At 40.5% G+C, this 16095-nt stretch overlaps 1 long non-coding RNA gene across 1 annotated transcript in view; it reads right to left on the bottom strand.

Moving 5' to 3' along the window:
• Positions 1 to 14509, bottom strand: part of LOC111576288 (uncharacterized) — a 32902-nt gene extending 18393 nt beyond the window's left edge. Inside the window, exons 1-2 of the long non-coding RNA XR_002746807.3 lie at positions 14353 to 14509; positions 11777 to 11878 (exon numbers count right to left, since the gene is read on the bottom strand). This is a non-coding gene — a long non-coding RNA (uncharacterized LOC111576288). The remainder of the gene's footprint in view (positions 1 to 11776; positions 11879 to 14352) is intronic.
• Between the last annotated feature and the right edge of the window lie 1586 nt (positions 14510 to 16095).

Here is a 16095-nt window from a genome sequence, read left to right on the forward strand (position 1 = left end):
TTCTCCCTCTCTCTACCCCTCCCTTCTCCCACAGTCCTCTAATGAACTGAAAGGTCAGAGCACTAATAAAACTATTAGCAGAAATGAATCTCTCAGATGTGTTAATGCACTTTTAATTCCTGTTAGCAAATTTCATCCCCCAGCAGTTTGCTGCCCGCTAATGAGAAATAAAACGCCCCGCTCTAGGGAAGGGGGATGGGGAATGGGTCGATGCTCCGGCTACTCCACGGCAGACTCCATACGCACACACATAAGTCATATACACTAACATTGCACCTTACACACACCCTGGATGAGCTAGATGTTATTCACGGACTGAGGCCTGTTTTCAGCCCTGTGATTCTGCAGGGTTAATTAAAGAGCACATCTCCATCTGTTCTCATTCAGCCTAAACTCAGTCTCTCCCCATCAAGCGCACAAGACAGCCACACATACACACACACTGACTCGCACCTAGTTTTACTCCTCTGTCGCTCTTTGTCATCAGCAGACAGACAAGAAACTTTACAGTACGGTGTTGACAGGGACACAGATAAACATGCTCTGACTTAAAGACATGATCTGGCCTCTCACCTAGCTTGTCTCCTGACCTGACTAATGAGCTACAGACGGCGCTTGACCCCGATGTCTCGAAACCACCAGAGAATATCAAGCCATTGTAGGCAAGATGTTCTCTGGGTTTGTGTAAATGTGTTTGTCAGTCCGCTGTCACATGTGACCCTTCGAGGAAGTCAAGGTTCAAAGTCTTTTGTGAGCGAACTTTTTCCACTTTCCAGGTGCATATGCTAGTGGAAAAAGGAAATTCCAGCATCTCAGGCCATTAGTGAATAATTTATGTATTACTGTTCTTAGAACTGCAAGTAGGAAGAATATGTAGTGTAGCAGTATCAGTTAAGAATTCTTGTGCACAGAATTAAATTTTTTTTTTTAATTCTGAATCTTTTTAAACAGTCTATAAAATCTATAAAAAAAAATAATTATATACAAATGTATCATATCTTACTAGAGTGCAAAATCATGACAAAATTGCGCATGTTGTCTGCAAAAACTTCTAATAGAGATATTAAATTCAGAAAAATAAAGCAGACTTAAATCAGATAAATACATCATATATATAACTACTCTTGGGGTTTTTTGTGGAAAAAAAAACTTTCCCAGGACAGAGGGGACAGAAATTTGGTGAAAGAACAAATAAAACATTTATAAAGTAATAACTATGCTGTACATGCAGGGGGAATACAGAGTCTACAGTTGTACCAGCTGAAAATTCAATGTCACTTTTGAAACATTTCTGTTAAAATACTCATAGTAAAACATCCATTTTCTTTTATAAATAAATATAGAGAGAAAACTGAAAGCACGGGAAAGAAAAGAAAGGCCCAGAGGGGAGGGGTAGAGACATTCTATTACCAAACTAAGCCTTTTAATCAATAAAGAGATAAAAGATATTTTAATCAAAGACATATTTCCTTGTTTGTCTAATGCTTCTGCCGCCACCGTGCATATAATCTTTAAATGCTGAAAAGGATGCATAATGCTCTCCCAGAGAGCCACTCATCCATATAAACACAAAACAGGAGCAGTCAGCAGAAACACACACCAGCCCAGCCCAGCTCACAGACACTCCATAGACGCCAAATTACATTAGGATGGGCATATTAAGGGGAATTGCATCCTGTAAACTAGAATATTATTTCTGCACACAAATACATTGCTTATGCACACACACACAAATAATTTTTCAACATCATATTCCCCAGCCTTGTGCTCACTATTCGGTAACAGATCCATACTGTTTTGTGCATGCGCATGAACAAACACACACGCAAACCATAAACACAAAGCATGGTGCTATTAGTGTGAGGGCTGTTTGTCGGACATGCAGGCATCCGCTAGCAGTGGCTAAAGCGTTCCAATGAGATTAGGGGGGTAACCGGAACCCTTGCAGGCCCACTGAACTGAGCTCACACTGGGATAACAAGTCCAGAGGTGGTGGGCCGGCTGGATCAGGTTCCAGGAGCTAATGGGTCAAATACCAACTGACACTTAATTGAGTGATAAAGTGTGCACATTTAGGTTTGTGGGTGGGTGGGTGAATACGTATGTTTTCTGTGCAGCTAATTCATCTTTGCATTCCTGTAAGTGAAAACGTTTTTTGAGCGTTTTTCAAATAAAGCAACAACACGTGTGTGTATGTGTGTTTGCGTGTGGTCCAGACTGAGACACTACTTAGAGTGCATCAGAGTTTTCACATGTCTGAGCACCAGGGAGCAAACAGCAGCTCCAGTAATAGTGATTCATGCTTTCCGTCAGTCCCCCGGACAGGCTGGGTTCGATCCCCTGCTCAGTGCGCTGTAGCGGCAGTAACAGCAGCCGAGGCAGGCGCAGGACCACGGACATCATCATCACTGCTGAGGGAGTGCTGGGCTGCTGACATATTGATCGACCCTCAGTTAGAAGATTTGAAAGATTGACCTCAGACTCTTGACTTTAAACAGTAAAACAAGGAGGGCAAATCAGAAAGTCAGAGAAACAATTGAGATCAAAAAGCAAAACCAGTAAATGAGATTGTAATTCACTTCATCCATTAAGAACTAAAGATTTTTTATGTTGATTTGCCTGCTATTTTTACAATTAACAAATGTAACCTTCAGTCTAAAGATAATCATAAACTACATCAATTTTCCAGAGTGACATTTAATAACTTTTGTGTACCAATTTTTCAACAACCAAAGATTTTCAATTTAGAATAGCAGAAGTTAAGCAGCAAAACTCAGATTTTGAGAAAGTGAACAAAAATGTAGAATTTTTACCCTCTATTAATTATGCTCTAAATTAAGTACTTACTGTGATGTTGGTAATTTTCTATCCATCAACTAATTAATTAACTGAATAATTGTTTCAGCTGTTACTGACGTTCCTTCATCTTCATCAACCTTCAGGTTATGAATAACTTCATTTTTTTTTTATGCCAACAGCCCACTACTGTCACAACATAAATCTCATCTAATGACCAGAGTGAATATTTTTTCATATGGAAAAAGCAAAAAGACACAATATAATATCCATGAGGCAAGCCCCTCATCCCTGCCCCCATATCCACAGTCCGCAGGCCCAGCAACTCATCAGACGGTCAGGCTAAGCCTTATCCCCAGCCTCCTTTGGGCCCTGTGGGGCTCAGGGGCCAGAAAGGACCAGAGAGGGTACGATCCCACACTAACGATGGAGGAAACCATGTCCAGTCGGCTGGAGCCTGAGATGGAACAGAAGACCCTGCACCATTGTTCTGCCAACACGCTGACAGCCGGTGATTTAGGACCAGGGCTGCCCAGGAGCGTTAGGGGAGGGACAGGAGCAAGGGAGGTCAGAGAGAGGCTCCACAGGCACCCTTCAACAATCCTACCAGAATCCCTCCATCCATGAGATGGCAGAATGAATCATGGCTGACCCAGCGCGAGACCTGGCCTGGGCCTGGCCTCTCTCCACCACCCCCTATCCCCTCCATCGACCCCCTCCTCTCTCTGGACAAACATGACAAATCTGGTGTTTATTTACTTAAAAAGACCTGGAGAAAGAGCAAAGGGGGCAGATAAAAAACTGTGTAAAATCAATACAGAGTTACGTAGTAGTCCCTGTCCTACTGCTGCTCTTTCTTGTCTGAGCAGCTGAAGAAACCCAAAGTCAAGCTTAATAAGGACCCCAGGTGGAAAAGGGACGCAGGTGGCTTCAGTTACCTGCACATAACTGGAGGGAAATGCAGAAAGAAGGCCAATGGTACAAAATGCACCTACAATGTTCTTTACTACATGTAATAAATGACTACCAAATAGGGATTTTACTGGCACTGTTTATTTTTATTGACTATGATAATCTGGATGAGTTAGACATGCTGAACACTGAATAGTGACATAAAACTGAAAACACAACAGCCAAAGTCTAAGCTGTGGGTGATGTATGAGCATAGCCAGAGACATGTGAGATAAAATTGGTCTCCAAGTTTGAGTCCAGACAGCGGAGCATTGAATCTACAGAGCCTCTGCTCTCGCCATATGACAGGGAGAAAACAGATAAGGCTTGCTCTCAGGGGAGAGGGAGGGCGGCCATCAAGCCAACCCCCTAAAAAGAAATAGCAGCGGTGAGCTGTCAAGGTTTCTGTCATATCCTACATCAAGTCAGCCGCCCATTCCATCCCATCTCTGGCAAACCATGCAGACTGCGACGGCCAAGGATGAAAGTGCTGGAAAATGGGAGTCATTGTAAACCATTTTCTGCCCTGGAGCCCCCACCAACACCACCATCCCCTCCATCTCCACCCCTCTTCTTCCCGACTGCTCTTGAAGACAAATGGGTCCAGGGCAATGACAGAGTGCCTGGTCCACAAATCACCAGCGGCCGGTCTGCTCGTCCACTGCTTCCTCTTCCCCCGCTGCCTCCCCCCTGCACCCAACCTCGCCCCTCCCTGTTCCCGGCCCCTCCATTAGTCATGTGCACGCGGGCAGCAGCCAGCAGCCGTAATTAGACAAGGACAAATCGCCAGCCGTGGACACGGACGAGTCCGGCCGCTAAATAAGGGCCTGTTTCCATACTGAAGGGTGGGCGGCAAGTAGGGCCAAGGAGAGGACTGGGGTGTCAGAGAGGCAGGGAAGGGTTGGCACTGTCCAATACACCCTGCGACTTTCTTGGCCTGGCAGTGCAGTTGTTATCCCACAGACCCGTGACTTGAACCCACCTCTAACCCCATATACACCAAACTAAACCCTAACACCAATGTATGCCTCAACGCCATCCCCAATTCAGATCTGGTTTCATTCATGTAAACATTGGTCTTCGCTTCTCTTCTTTCTCCCACTACGGTTTGAAATAAAAAAGACTTATGATATTATTTCAGTGTAGTTGAGTTGGGAAGCCTATCAAAACGACAGATATTAATTGCATGAACATTAAACATTTTTTGCCCACTTTTGTCAATTTGCTGAAAGTGTAAAATTCAAGACAGCATGGTTTTCTATACAAAATCTGAACAGAGCCATTCATCTTTCAAGACAAGGGCGAGACAGAAACCTCATACAACCCTCCATCACATTCCTGTCAATGCACCACCACTACGTCACTTGTTTTTGTGGTGGTCAAACGAAGTCTAAATAAATAAATTAAGTAAGTAAAGCAAAGCTGGAGCAATAAAGTGCAATAAAGAGGTTTCAGGGTACATTAGTTGTAACATTAGAAGAATGGAATTAGCAAAAATGAGAACTCATAGAATCAGATTACACACGGACGAAGAAACCGGCAGTCAACAAAATATAAATTACAGCCATATGAGGGTAGAGCAGGCTGAATCCACAGAGGAGTATCAGTAACAATTGCTTTGGCCAGGTCAGAGCTGCAACACACTCCCTGGGCAGAAGGGGGTCGACAAGAAACTGACCGCCACACACACACACTCGTACACACACACACACACACAAATAGCATGCTCCACCAGAGCAAACTTTATTGATCCACCTCCTAATTTCCTAATTAGTTTTTATTGGATTTCATAATCGTCATCAGGACACATCAAAAGAAACTCAAAACCCCAGCAAGATTTTCTGCCCTCCTCAACATAATTTTTTTAAACTGTGAAAATGAAGCTATGTATTCAATTCCAAGGCCCCAGCTGTGAGAGCGACCCTGTTTTTTTTTTTTAACTTCCCCACCAGAACTCCTTGGACAGCAAACACTGCACAAACGCACCATTTCTCCCATGTGCAGTAACTGATGTTTAGCATTGCACATTTTCTGCATGATCTGCTGCTATTTGTCACACTGCTCTCGCCTCAGTCGCCTCTCACTTGTAGCACTTGTTAAACATACTGCTGTACGAGGCATAGAAAAATGTCGAGATAGAAGAAAAAACACTGTCCCTTTACCAATACTGATTCTGCTCATTGGTTGTTTAGCATTTCTACTTCCTAAGTCTTTCATAGCCCATGTAACTGTACTTCCCTGAACAAAGCTTTTGACATGCCCTCTGCTGTTCAGTGACACTCCCTCTGAACTACACAAGCCAGTTGCCATTCGTGCTCAACACAGGAAATTTCTTCCTAAATTCTGTGAATAGCACAGCTGCCTGCACATCAACATGATGAGAGATTGAATGTCCACCAGCGACCAGAACTTTCCAAGAACTACAGCAGCTGGCCAGGGGTTACTACATGCTTGAATGTTTTTGTGGTTTTATGTATGAGACGATGAAAGACACACTAAATACAGAAAGCAGAGACAGTGTACATGGGGTTCAAAGACAAAGAACATTCAGTGTCCTCATTCACTCTTGGGAACAGCTAGGCCCACTGACATCTGTTTATGAAGAACTCAACGCACACAAAGAAAAACAGACAGGATTTTCAAATTACTGTAACCTGTGTCCCTTCAGACCACTGGACTCCACTTCACTACTAGCACCTCTGCTATCATGTCTGTTCCAGACGATCCTTGTTGCACCATCTGGAGTGCAATAAATGAAGAGAGAATAGAGCAAGAACTTGGAAGGAATTGGAAAACTGTGGCTTGTGCAGAGATATTGTGTCTATTTACACCACTACTCTAATGCTAAAACACAAGTAAGGAACTGGAATAATACTAAAAACCTCCTTTTCTAGGCTTTGCTACAGTCATTAAATGCTCACTGCCAGATGTTTAACAGCCACAACAACTGATTTTCCTGTTTTTTTTTCTCTGTTATAGCCCATTTTGAGACAAAACCTCTGGCATGATGACACAAACACAGCAGCTTTTAAATGAGGAGGAAAGAGAATGAGAGATCTTCATTGTTGTTGACAGTAAAGCACCAGTAACAGTTGATGAGGTGCATATCTTTGGAAAGTATCTAAGCCCTCATGTTTTTGTTTCATATTTAATTAAAAGATTTGTTCAAAATAAGTTTGACAATACAGTTATCTCATAGAAAAACAGGAAACAGTTTTTACTATTCTGATAATTTTTTTACACACGTATTAAGGGGAATTACTTTTTAATTTTTCTTTGCGTTGGACAGACAAAAAGATCTTAATTATGCATCTAGCTGAGCTTAAATGCATCCTGTTTTATCAATGTTGATATCACTTTTAGCAAATTAAATTGGTATCATTTTGAGAGCCACACATTTGTCTATATGTTACAGAGTTTATGGTGCGTGGCAGAGTTAAAACCAAATCGAAAACCTAATAACCAACCGGACCTTCAAAATAAAATTGTATTGAGAAATAACACCCGAGAAGGTCCTAAAGACTGATAACAAAGGATCATAGTGGGACCTGTCAGGGGTAATGAAACAAAGTTGGAACATTAATAAAAATCCTGACAATAACCTACACCTGATTTCTGTCATTTTAATGGGGTACCATTTACATAGCTGGCAGTTAACAATTCACCTGAAGAAAAATCTGTCTAAAATTTCTCAGAGAGCAACTCTGAGATATGCATCAGTTGGCTGATACCATGCCATGAATGTTAGCATGAATGATTTCTGTGCAGCCAGCTTAGAACAGTTTGGGTTTTATTATAGCTCTAGAAAAATGCAGTCACTCTCATCAACAACTGCTGCTCCACTGGGATTTCCAAAGCTGAACCTGTACAAGACTCTCCAAAGAATGTAGTTCCACAAGGTGTCTAATGGCAGTACGGCTACATCCAGTAAAAACCTGAACACATTAAATAACACGATTCCACCATGCCAGACTGATGAAAAAAAATGACATTACAGATCAAAAAGGAACATACACATGATACAAATTAAAGCATGTGAACGATCAAGAGTAATTTTCTCTCCCTCATTCTTCCCCCAGTTTCCTTTTAAGAATTCACACTTTTACCCCACTTTCTATCACAAATCTTCACTGAACAGATAAGTCCAGCCTGCAGGGCCTCTATGTGACCCCACCGCTTCCATCACACCAAACTTTGCTCACAATGAGGTGGGAAACGGGGGCATCGCAGAGCAGACCAAGCTTAAATCCCAGTGAAGATGTTTTTGGCCTTGATCACCGAGCCATCGATCCCTGGCTGATTCCCACTCAGATACGTCTTATTTTATTAGTGGCTTCGGCCTTCTGCCGCCCCATTCCGCTGTGATCAATACCAGCATGGGGATGGCCCTTATTTTTCACTTTTAGTGCCTTAACGCTGTTTAACCGTGTCACCTGATAAACGACAAGCCCTCCCCAAACACTGATTTCCTATTGATTTCTCCCTCATTCAGCCATCCCTTCCTTCGTCACTCTCCCATTGTTTTTATCTCCAGTTATCTCCTCTCTCCTACCTCTCTACTTTCACCCCCCTTCACCTTAAGTAGAGAATAGCCTGCTAGTTTTAAACCATTTCAACCACAGAAACCCATTTTGTTACAAGTGAATGTAGGCTGGAGAGCCTGGATCACCTCTTTCAATGAAAGTTACTGAAATACATTTTTTTTTAATTAGCAGTTTGCCTCATTACCTACAATAATAAAGACAGCAGCTAACCATGGGGATGTCTGTACTGAAAGGTGGGTTTGTGGTTCTCATTTTACATATACGCACTAAACGGCCCACACACAAACAGCGGTGGAGATCTATATGTGTGTATGCAAGCACCGACGGAGCAGGATACAGCGAGCACCATGCAACAGATGCTATGACAACCTGGAAGGGGACAGCTCCATCCATCATCCACTGAAGTCCTGATGATTGAAGCAGGGTTTGGACCGTGGAGGAGAACGCTCTGGCGAGTTCCAGCAGGGCAACATACAATCCACTTATAGGGCTTCTATTGGGCTATAACTATATAAACATATCTGATATGTGTACATTAGGTGGCAAAATGAATGTGGAAACAGATGAACAGCTCTGATGAGGAAAACAAGATTATGACCGAAACAAAATGGGGCAAAAATATGTTGTGGACATTTAAGATAAAGTGAAATAAACTACATCTTAGCATTAGAGAAGACAAATTATATATTAAAAAAAAGGGGGGGGGGGGCTGACTTGCTATCTTGCTGCACTACTTCTATCTTGCTCTCACTTCTCAGAACTGTACATTATTTATGCAAAATTAAACCTACTCCTATTCCTGCTTAGTCTGGCTCATCCACTCAGTTACCTCTTTATTGATCTCTCATCTAAGGCACTTCTGTAAATCCAGTCCGCTCCTTCCAGCCTTACTGCCATTAATGCCATTAAATATGGGTCCCTTATCACCAGATACTTTAAAGATGCCTCGCTGGCTGTGCCTCGGTTATGATACTGACTTCATTTTCTAATTCACAGGATAATAGAATTATCTTATCACTGTGAAAGCCCTTTGTTTATTTTCATTTGTGTACTTTAAAACATACATTACTGTAATTGTCTGTGTTGTTCAGTACCTAAACTGTATGCATGTACAAATTGTTCCTAAAAAATGATCTCTTGATGTTTGGTGCAAATTTTACAAACATATTTTTGATTTTAAAAAGAAATATGCAGTGCAGAGCATTACGTAAAACAAAGTTTGCGAGAAATCAAAGCTCCCTGTAACATCTTTCCATTTGTTGAACTATTGCCATCGCATCACTATGATTGGCTCAGCTATTTCAAAGTGATAAGCACAAAGATGTGACTTACTAAAAGTGAATTTATTAACCAATTAACCAGCATACTTGATGGTTTTTTGTTAAATTTCAGCCAGCCTTTCAACACTTTGTGGTGCTTCACATGCATGGACCAAAACAGAACGTGTGCCCAACTGCTTTGTATTTGTTGTGGTGTTTGCAGTGTTAAAACAAGGGCCCATGCACGCATCACAATTGTACATCTTTAACCTGCTATAAAAAAAAACAAGAAAAATGGTCCATTTTGTGAAACCTAGGGTCATTTCACATCAATGCATAAAGTCTGAATAAGCAAACTGACACCATCTGTTAAGTAATCCGCGAACATGACCTGTCATCTTTTATTAGACCTCCCACCCCTTAACAGTGGGTTAAGTGATAAATTGACATTTACAGCATGTCCTGCCAAGTAACACTGGGTACAGAGCACACTGAGAAACTGACCGTGAAGTAATAACAAGCGAGTGGGCAAGAGATTTTCTATTAACACAAGGGGAGAGGAGTTAAAGGGGTTGTGGGCTATGTGAAGACCAGTTTCTTGAACAAAACTGTCCCGATTTAACACCACCCCTCTACTGAACTGCTGTGCAAAGTTATAAAGCTACAGCCATGGAGGAGCTTGAGCGCCAGCTAGTGGCAGTGGAGTTTCACTGCCAAGAAAGTCCTCACCAAACACATTAATCATGACCAGGGGAGTGTAAAATTCAATCGGCTCCTTCCATCCATTTCATGTGAAGCAGACTGAAGGCCGGCCTTGTAGTGCCTGAAAAAAGGAAGGATGAAAAAAGGGGGAAAAAAGAAAAAAGGAGCTCCCTACACTTCATCAGAACCCCTACTTCATAACAAATGGAGTGTCTCTCTGGCGGAGGAGTGCCATCAGAAACACGCGTTCTCTCTATCCATTTAATTCCGGCAGTGGAGGAAGGGTCAGGGAGGGAGCAGTGGGTGCGTGTTCTGCTCTCCGCTCGCCGCTTCCCCAGTCACACAGTAAACTACCTTTTAGGAATTGTTTCTCAATAAGAAATGATCAGTCCATTTATCTGCACCAGGCGGGCCTGTCTCCTCACCCAGACCTCCAATATTTTTCGTTTGACCTGATCAGGGCTATAAACTAGACCAAGACACTTTCAATTTGTCACCCGAGGAGGCCTCTGCAAGTCCCAAGCTACTGATTGCATCCTCCCTCCCAAATGTAAAAATTCCTCCCATGCCTGAAACCTCTTAGATTTTTTTTCAATCATGCATAAAGATGCTGTGAAATAATGCCTCATTCATGCTATTAATAATATTCTGAGAGAAAATCCCATTTAAACATCAGTTCATACACATAAAGTCTTTTTCTGTTGACATACACAGTAAGAGCAAATGGGTGATTATTGTTTAGTAATGTATAATATACACACAAGCTTAAGTTTACATCTTATCAACTGTAACAGTGTCCCTGCATGTTGTTTTTTTCCAAATATGATTACTGCTGTCACTTTGCCAGCTGACTCCTGCTGCCATGTTAATGTCAATGCTGAGCATAAAATTCAAAATGCACGTGATACTCATGTCACAACTATACCACTGGATAGGAAGTGTACTGTGACATGGCTGTTGTTCAATGAAATGAACTGAGAAAATGTTAATGGATAAAACAACCAAACTGAATGTCTTTGTCTGGCCAATCCAAAAATTAAATACCAGAAAAATCAACATATTTCAAGATATTTATGTAATAAATCTACGGTTAGGACACTGTGCACTGCTTATACAAGCAAAACCATCCAAAAACTGTGGAAAAAAACACTCATTACTGATCATTCATTGAGTAGAGAAATATTAACCACTTTGTTTTCTTTCAAAACATGTGTAAACTTTGAACAGGGGGTAATTACAAGTCACACATGACTTGCTTTCCCATCAAGACCTTTAAAACAGTTAAACATTCTTTGAATTGGATGGAACATGTCAATGATTTTTTGACAGCACTGAAATATGGTGAGGAACACTCAACCACGTACACACAACCTGTTCAAACTGCTGCCTCGTCCGAGTCACATGCATGCAATTAATCACTGATACCTCCGGCTGTCACCTCATATGTATGTGGTTATACAACACTAATGGGCAACTGAGTGGAACTGAAAAACACATGTACAAATGTAGCCTTTCTTCTCTTACCTGTTTTTGTCCTCCGTGTAGACATGAGGGGATGAAAGTCATCGTTCCCATCAGCTGACAGCCGGACAGATGTACCATGATTTACTGCACTTCCAAACATACCTAAAATAAAGAACATAAAAGATATACAAGACATGAAACAAATACTACTCTAAAACTGTAATTAACCAAACTATTTTACATACATTCTATCTTAGATATGAAGTGATTTAGTGTCTGACAGGAGACTCAACATTTCAGGTAACACAGAATGGGTCATACTTGTTAAAAATGGTAAACTGCATCACAAAGCATGCAGGGTTCAACAGAAACATGTAAAGCGATTAGTTGACAAAGCCTGGTGGTAATTTCTAGTTTATAATTGCAGTGACTGTGCAACTGTATCAAAGTGGCTTAATCGATTGTACAAAAAATAAAAACAAAATGAATGATAGAGTGAATACAAATTTAATGCATTTAATAATGTCTTGTTTTTTAGCTCCTCTCTACTATTCATTCAGTTTTCTTACTGACAAAGGTATGCATTGCACAGAGTATGCACAGTAGTACACTGTACTCTTCTATCCACTTAAGTTTGGGTGAAGTTTCTATTCCTTGTTCAATTGAGCTCAACTGTGCAAGAAAGAGTAATTTCATTTTGTTGGTCATTTTGTGAGAAAACGTTTGATACATTTATTTGACCCTGGAGGGACAAGTCACATGACTGGTGCACAGGGATACGGAAACAAATATAAAACTATTTTGTGGGAAGTTAAATCAAAAAATACATTTAATGTGAATAAATCAAAAATAAGAAATTACAGAAGTGGCATCAAGAAACTGTTTTTAATTTATACATTGCAATATCTTAGATTATATGGGCGAACTGTGCAAATATTTGTGTAAAATAAGGTCAGTTGTGCAAATCTGGTTGTAAACGCTGCTCATTTTTTCCTTCACTGTGGGATTGTCTTCTCTGCTGTTGGACACTGCACCCACCTTTCAACAAAAATATAAAACCAAGACACACTTAACATGAAAAAGTGCAATTTCCCTTTATAGGCTAAGAGCAGGTTTTCACTTTGCTAAGACGCAGTTGCAGAAAACACACTGAGAAACTGTTTCCTTGGTCTGACCACATTTTTAAGTATTTACTACAGTAGCTCAGTCAATGGGCCTGTTAAAAAATTGTAAAGACCTTTTTTTTCCTTTTTCCTTTTCTTCAAGCTTCTAGCTATCTGTGTTGGCTGTCTTTAGGTTGAATGTGTAGACTGGCAGAGTAAAAAAGGGGCATTCCACTAACCCCAAAGAAAGACAGTAAAACCTACCCAGAGATGAGCAAATGGGAACTGGGAAAACAGAGATACACATCTCCTGAAATGCCCTCTTATCTCAGCACATCACTAAGAAGTCACATTTACCGACAGTACATTTGTCAGCTTTTGGCATAGGACCAGGGAGAGACAGTCCCTCTGTTGCCCTCCACTGGCTGACTGTTTCCTCAAAAATGCGTACTGCTATTATAGCCAATAAAAACTTAAAGCCAACAACACAGCAGATAATTATTATTGCTTCTGTCACTCTCCTCATTGTGACATTATGAAGTGATAACTTCTTGTCAGCAAGATATCTGTAAATTTCCTAATGCATGTAAAGGCATGTGTCTGCATAACCAAAGTCCTTAGATTGACTACAGCCAATGGAGGACTGCTACTGCATGTAAAGAGGCATTTATTCATTGCTCCAACCATGCCTAACTCTCACACCTTGTCAGCAAGTTTGTTATCTAACAAGACCCAGCTGAATTGGCCTCAGTAAAACAATAGAAAAGAGAGAGGAACTGTTGAAAAAATATATAAATCTAAATTTGAAGCATGCACCAAGAGTGAGTCTGCAGAAACAGTGAAAACAAAACCCAGCTGACACAAACAAACAGGCCTAAGCATAGCAAGACTAAATACGATGGTATAAAGCCTTGGTGATATAATTGATGGTAAGGCCACAAATGCAATCTTGCATATATTTTTTACAGACTGAAACAACAAATACATACGAGATGAATACAAAAAAAATCTTACCAAGTCTCACCAATAAAGATAAGGGAGCTTTGAATACACAACCTATCAAAGGGACTTTTTCCCTCATTGCACCTGTAAGTATGGGAACCTTTGTGTCTTTGAGTAAATTAAAACTTAAATAAAGAATTCAGCATTTTCCCCATTCAAATCTGTCCCAGTGCTGCACAACTAAAAAGCAACAATGTTTAATCATTGCAGATTGTTGTGCAGCTCAATAGTTTTCTCTGAATGTTTATATAAAGCAAAACATATTGGGAAAACAGTAAGAAATTAGCTTCAGCAAGAAAAATGAACAGTTATTGAAAACACGTTTACCGCTGTCTTGTTAAATTAACTTAAACAAGCAAATCGCTGCTGACATTCAACGTAAAACACACTTTAACTAACCATCAGCGTCACTAGCAGTTAAGCTAACTGCTAAGCTAACTGCTCATAAGTTTGGTAAAGTACGTTGAGCTAGCTACACACGCCGCACTTCGAGGCAAAAGGTTTATTACATAACCTTTAAAGTATACACACCGGATAAAACCATCCCACGCATTATTTGTGTTTGGACTCTTGCAGGGATAGCGCCCATTTTAGCCGTTCAGTAGCTAGTGAGCTAACTAATGAAGGGATGAATCCAAGAGAGGCTCAGCTGTTGAACGACAAAAACAGACGCTGGCGCAGGTAAGGCTTTGTGCTTTTTGCTCATCACGTGACCAACGTTTGCACACCTGTCCGAGCTGGACTGTTCCACCTGTCGTTCAGTGGGGTGTTCAAATACTACCTGACCATGGATGTTATGTAGGGTCAATGTATAATTGAGGGACTTTTGAAGTCCATTGTGGGGGGGGGGGCTTTGAGATTAAATTATAAACCTGCTTTAGTTTTTATTATGCTTTAAGTCCTTCTCCAGTCAATGATTACACCCCTAAAAATGTTTGTCAAAGTTATATATTTAGATTTTTTTCAAGAATATAACCCTTTTCTGCCCTAAAATGGCCTAAATGTGACTCAACCCAGTTGCTTCCTGTTTCAAACCACCACAGTGCAACTGAAGCACACCTGCTCACCTACAAGTCTGCTCAAACAGTGTTAAATGACTCTGCCACACAATGACAGGTTTTAATATAATGCAGTTGTGCTATGTTTGAACCGGGAACTGATTTTAAAGAGGAATTAAGTTATTTCCTTATGTTTGTTATGGAAATACTCAGTTCAAGGCATGGACTTCTTATTTCTTACCTTTTCCAGCGTTTAAAAAAAAAAAACATATGCCATATGTTAACAAGGCTAAACAAATACATTTATCTTTTGGCAGAGAAAATCTTTATCTGTTCCCAAACTTAGTAAATCACAAAGAAGCCTGGACCTTTTAGTAAGAGATCTGCATCGATGCAAAATAGATTGTTTTGCATCAGAGCGAGTAAACAAATTAAGTAAGTACACAGCAGTAAGTAGAAAAAAAATACAGGTGTTCTGGGATAAATAAGCTAAACCTGATGTCGACACATTTTTATATTTGCGCCAAATGTTCTTAAATATACTCATGGAGTATTTATTTTTCTAACTATAAAAATATAGTTATTTTTTTCATTTCTATTTTTATATAAACTGAAAATACTGAGGCTCATTATAATGTACCTTTAAATTGTTACGTTATTTCCTGTCCATATGTTAACTACAAAAATTGGGAGCATACACACTTATCACAACAACAAATACATACGCAGATAAATGCCTTTATACTCACTGATGAGCTTCTATATGGAGCTCTGCGGTGTTTGTGGTGCAATGGTGACACCTCCTGGTAAACCCATACACTGCACAAACAGGACAGTGACAGTGGTACAACCAACAAAGAAAACAAAAGCTAGCGCTTTGTGTATGACAATAAGGCTTTATTTGATGAGTGAGGAAGAAATGGCAGGTGACGGTTTTTATCTTGGAGGTAAGCAGTTACACAGGTCTACAGATTACTGCTTTGGCTGCATACATACTCAGTATCTGCACAAATGAGAGTAAACAAGTCATCCTGCAAATGTTTATCTGGAATAAGTCTACGACATGATCTTAAGTGTAAAGGTCTACATCAGAGTACCATTTAACATGCAAAGGTACTTCGTTTGTATGTCCACGTAATTTGAGGTGGTTTAGCTATATACTGCATGGTGTGTTCTTCTGTGGTTTGTTTAGTTTCACTGAATCTACAGCTCTAACCTCAAGAACGAGTCCTACAAAATGAAATAAAACATGCAGGCAGACGTAAAAATCTGGTGA

Source organism: Amphiprion ocellaris, chromosome 8 (assembly GCF_022539595.1).
Source record: "Amphiprion ocellaris isolate individual 3 ecotype Okinawa chromosome 8, ASM2253959v1, whole genome shotgun sequence".
Taxonomy (NCBI): domain Eukaryota; kingdom Metazoa; phylum Chordata; class Actinopteri; family Pomacentridae; genus Amphiprion; species Amphiprion ocellaris.